Source organism: Girardinichthys multiradiatus, chromosome 17 (assembly GCF_021462225.1).
Source record: "Girardinichthys multiradiatus isolate DD_20200921_A chromosome 17, DD_fGirMul_XY1, whole genome shotgun sequence".
Lineage (NCBI taxonomy): Eukaryota > Metazoa > Chordata > Actinopteri > Cyprinodontiformes > Goodeidae > Girardinichthys > Girardinichthys multiradiatus.
In genome coordinates, this window is record NC_061809.1 from 19360436 (window position 1) to 19366210 (window position 5775).

Here is a 5775-nt window from a genome sequence, read left to right on the forward strand (position 1 = left end):
TTAACTGTTTTCCTTTTTTAAAGAAGTTAACATCACTGCCAATTTAAAGATTATGGTATATGTTCGGTTATCAGTTAACGAGTTCATAAAGAATAATCAATACAATAATACAAAGACTGGTTAATTCATCTGTCTTATTCTAGAAGGTTGCAAAGGTCTTATGTTTCCCAGTTTCTTCTTGTCTGATGTGAATATTTCAACTTCTTTGTAACCACAAGAGGGAGACAAAGACCTTACATTTGCAGTTGGAACACCTTTTCAACTCATCACCAGCTCGTCATCCTGCTTGGACTGATCTGATTTTATAAAGTTTTCCCAAAAAGAGGGCTAGATATCGTTTAATTTACGTGATCGATCCATGATGTATACATGTCATCAGTTGTATGCCTATCCCTGACTGGGATACAAACCTTTATACCTGTTATCAACATGAGGGTAGGTTTTTTGCTCATTTAGGTTTTGTGTCCACAAGCCTTCCAAGAACTATAGTACTTGTTGGAAAAGGAAAAGGGAAGTGTTGGCTATACAAAATTTGAGCTGAGGTTGCGTTTTAATATTTTTACCTGTTACAACAGACTTATTTTATTGGAATTGTATGAGCTAGACCAACACAAAAGAGCACATAATTCTGAAGTGGAAGGAAAATGATACATGGTTTTCCAAATTAACAAAATAAAATGATATAATTATGATATAGTGACAAGAATGCCACTGTTGAAAGAAAGTGGTTAGAAGTCCTGGTTGCAGTTTGCCCCAAGCTATGTAAGAGTTGTAGCAAACGTGAAAGACTGTTCTCTGTTTAGATAGGACTAAAATTGAACTGCTGGCCAACATGTAAAACACTGTGGCTTTAACCAACTCTGCACATCACCTTAACACATCATTCCTGGTGAAACGTGGTGACAGCATCATGAAATGGGGATGCTTTTCCTCAGCAGGGAGAAATGTGTGTGTGGTCATAATGTGATTAAAATGTAAAAAAAAAAAACTTCTGAAGGCATAAATAATGGTATGCATGAAACAGTCGTGGTTGTATTAAAAAGTAAAAAGAAACTACTGACAAAATACTATTGCTTTTAAGTCTGTGCATATTTTGCCTGAGCTGGGGAATGCTATAGGAGTGTGCTGACGACAAACTAATATAAGATTTTGGGTTGGGTAATTCTTTGGAATTTTTTTTCCAGCACATTTGCGTAACGGGTCTTTGTCCCTATTATGTAAAACACAATTACTTATATTCATTTCTATAAAGTTTTGAGGCTGTGAAAAACTTTAAGGCAAAGTAAGATGGATGCCAGTGCATTGTTTGCTCTATGCATTTGCCTATTGACCTAGCTAGTTTAGCAACATTTCGTTCCTCTTCTTCCCTGCTGCAGATATCTTACACAAATCTATATCTGTTCAGGGCTATCTGTCATTGTCACCCATTTAGCAAAAATGGACATTTTTAAGATAGTCTGGATGTTGTCCAACATTTTTGGCTTAACTCTGCTTAAAGACCCTACCAGTTCCCTTTTGTCTTTCCATATAGGAGAATGTCTCTCGTTTCCTGAAAAAGTCATTCATATTACACTTCAGAGACAATAACAAGATAGGAACACAGAAAACTGAGAAGCTGTATGCATTAGCATGTGGTCTGTATCCTCTGCCAAGGAAGACCAGAGAGGGAGAATTGGGAGCAGCTGGAGATTTCAATTTATATTAAAATACTATCACACAGACTACTTGTCCTGCAACAATTGTATTTAACCCCTCGTTCCCTCATACATTCATTGATGTACATAACGCTTTGCTTATTATGAAATCCAGAAACCGCAAAGTCCCCTTCAGAACATATGAAAACCAACTCTGTATTAAATTTTGTCTTTAAACCTCTCTGACCGTCATACTGTGACTCACTTCTCAACGAGTTTGCATCTGGCCTGCAATGCATTAGCTCTGGCCACAAATGTGTTTGACAGATCTCTGCAGGGATCAAATGAGAAGTAAAAGAGATGGCGTGTTCAGATAACCTCAGCACTGATTGTCGAGATGCAAAAAATGTAAACCCCAAGATCAATATAGTGTGAAATTTAAAAGCTGTCCTTATTGAGAAAATATTTTCATGTGTGTTTGGGATCATTGTCTTTTCGGAACACGCAGTACCCTGTAAAATGTTCTAATGGCCCCACTGCTGATTTGGGGTTGAATGATTTGTAGGTTCTCTGCTGTGTTCATTGTCTATAGTCATTGAGGACAGATAGGTGAGTTTTATTTGGTACCGGAAAAAGGCAGAAGGTCTTACACAACAATGGAACATTCTTGTGGGTCCGGCTAAGTTTGAAGAGGTGCTGCAGAATCCCAGCGAGCTGCTCTGCACAGACCTTCAGGACTCTGTGGCTGACACCATCTGGACCTGCAGCCATATTCTGGTTCAGTCTATTTAGCTGGCTCTTCACCTGACTTCTAGAGACACACAGGTGGAAGGGGGCAGCAAAGAGAGCATCAGATTTGGTTGTAGACAAACGTAGAAGCAAAAGGGTCCATGGCCGAGGTGAAAGTTAAACATCTGGTGTGGCAGGGCAGCTTTGGCTCAAATGAGGTCTGTTTTGCTTGTGGCAGGAGAGGAGGATATTGAGCTTGTTCCTGAACTGAACCTTTTGAAAAATGTGTTCAGTTCATTGGCTCTGTCCAGGCATCACTCAGTTCTCCTCCTTCTTGAAGCCTGTGATCTTCTTTATCCCTGACTGCACATCTTTGATATTGTTTTGTTGGAGCTTGCTCTCCAGCTTCTCCCTGTCCACCTCCCTGTTGTCTCTTTTCTTGACTTTAAGTTACTTCTCTATACTCCTCAATAATTCCTTGTCTATCCTCGAAGGCTCTTTTTATTTCTTGTTAAGCAGGTCCTTCAGGCCACTTGTAATCCAGGATTTGTTACTGAAGTAGCCTCTCACCAATCTGGTGAGGATAGTGTTATCCACACAGAAGTTTATATAATCAGTCACACACTCAGTCATGGCATTGATGCCATCTCCATGTTGCTGTCACAGTGCTTCCCAGTCTTGTGACCATCTTGTCACAGTTCTGTTTATTACACGTTGCCTTTGAACAAGGGTTTTATATTCAGAAAAAAACAAGATTATGAGCTGATTTGCCCAGCTGAGATCTTGCTTTAGAGATGTATGAGTCCTTAACATCTGCATAAAAACAATAAAAAATGCCGCTTTCTCTGGTAGAGCAGCTGACAAACTGTTGAAACATTGGAAGTGTAGCAGAAAGTGAGGTGTGATTACAATTGCCAGATATTGCAACAAACCATTGGGGTGTTGTGTCTGTAGCTTAGCAAAACATGACATCACATGCAGTGTCAGCACCAGCTGATAGTGGAACACAAACTATTACCAGCATAACACTGGTGAACTCTCTGGGTAAAAAATATGGACAAAAACTTAACTGCTAACAGTTCAATATCTGGGCTGCAGGTACGACACTTTACAGTAACATGTCCTGAATAACACCATCTGTTTTTCACATGTACTGCTAGCCCACCTCCTTTGAAATTGCCACTCCTCTTTAAATCTTTGTCTGCTTGAATGGTCAGAACGCTTGGCAGAGGGACGGTGGAGTCGGGAATATGATCCTGCAGCCATGTCTCAGTGAAACACGTAATACTGCATTCCCCATACTCTGACTGGGTCCTTGTAAGGGCTTAGAGTTCATCCAACTTGTTTCCCAATAAAAGCTGATTGTCCATCATGATCGACGAAAGAGATGGTTTGAACCTCCTCCTTCTCTCTCTTCTGTTTGCTCCTGCTTTGCATCCATGGTGCCTCTTTTTTAAGTCACCTAGGATTGAGGTAGTTGAGGTATTATTTGAACTTTTGAGAAAATCTGGCTCCGGACTGAAGCTGGTGTGTTCCAGCAATTTCCAGTGATGACATCACTGGGCTGTGGGGGTTCCCAGGAGTGATCCTGATAATCCTAGCCTAACTAATCAACCCATTAGGATTACAGAACAAATTACAAAAAACTAAAAGTCACAAAAAAGAAATGTATAATGTTCTCAAATGTGAAGAAAGCATAACTTCACAAGTTATCTAGACATTTTTCCATTGAGGCAAATTTGGTTAAGCTGTATCCCAGAGTTTTATTGGCATATTTAAATACAAGTTAGAAATTTAGATTGCGAGCCTACCTCAAATACCTCAGTGTTTCTAACGTACTCCCCTGCTCCCCCACAGTTGAGAGAGTTGTGGTTTTCTAGAATATGCATGTGTACATTTCACTGTGTGTTGGAGGCGCTGTGTCCATGGGAGAGTGGGTTCAGATGCAAACAAACAAAGTGTTTCAAGATGAACCTTCTGCCTGATAATGATGATGAGCTTCATATTGATGAGGGTGTTGAGCGATGCCAGCCAGATGCTGGGGTGGTCATGAGAATTCCACAGCTTAACTGTGATGTTTTGGACTACCAGAACACATACTATGGTTTTATCTGTGAACCCGTGATTTAACAGCGTTCAAAAGAAGCTTTGCTTCATTTCTCTTGTGCATTTGTATCAACCATTCTATAAACAATATGGAAGTTAAATTAGCATGTATACACATTGTAGGCTTGTGCTTCAGAGAGTTTGTGTAACACATTCTTTGTTCTACACAGATTGCTGAGAGCTGTGGTTAAAGATCACATTTGCTAACTTTACAAAGTACTTAACTGGTTTGTTTCCCAGCGATGGTCATAGAGAAGTGTCTGTGGGATCACAACTGAAGTGATGGCCCTTTTTGCTTATGTGTTGTAAGCAAGCCTTGTAAAAGCTGAGGAATACCATGCTTTTAGCTTATGCCTGGTTCACATGGCAAAATAACTGTCGATTTTTGACCCAATCTTCCCCTTCCTTCCATCTTAAGGGTGCCCCGATTATCGTGATGACTCTAAAGCTAACCTAACGAGATATCCCTGGTGTCTGTGGTGTGTTAATAGTGATGTAGTCTGCTTAGAAGTACGCCGGGACCGCTCTGACTTCAAATTGAATATTTTCAACATGTCGGATTGTTTTGGCTCGATATCCTAGGGCGTGGGTTGTTCCCATAGAAATGTGAATGTGACGTGTAGCCAATCCGAAAGCGAGGTGATGGAAACACGGATGGGAATCCCAATACAGAAGACAAAACAACTGCCATGGCGCACCAGAAATCAATACACTTTTATTTATTTAAACTGTAATTAACGTGGAAAGCTCAAAGAAAAGAACCTAAATAGTATGTAAAAATGTTTCCAGAGAAAGAAAAAAAACACAACGCACGTCCATAAAATAGTATAGCAAGTAGAGTCCCTGCTCATGCTATCTCTACTCCTTTAACCAATGCCTTTTCTTTTTGTAATGCTTTTTCTCTGTTAAAATTAGTCCACAAACTATTGCCATTACTTCTTCCTCATTGGCCATATTTATTTACTCTGAACCCATGTTTGATCTTGAGAGGTTTTGCGACATTTTCCGTCTAACATCTGAATGTTTGTGAGTAAAATCTGTTCGTGTATGGTATGTTGTGCTCGCCATGTGGCTGCACACCACACGCTGTAGGAGCAAACTAAATGATTTTTCTCTCAGGTTTTGAAAATCAGCCGACATTTTTAAAAACTTGTGGTGTGAACCAGGCATCAATGGGGTACTGGATTTTTTTAAATCATATTTATGCCATATACTCATTATGTCTGTATGGTTTAATTTTTTGTTTAAACACCACTGTTTAAAAAAGTCTGTATATAGATTCTGATTTTCCAGGTCTGGATAATTA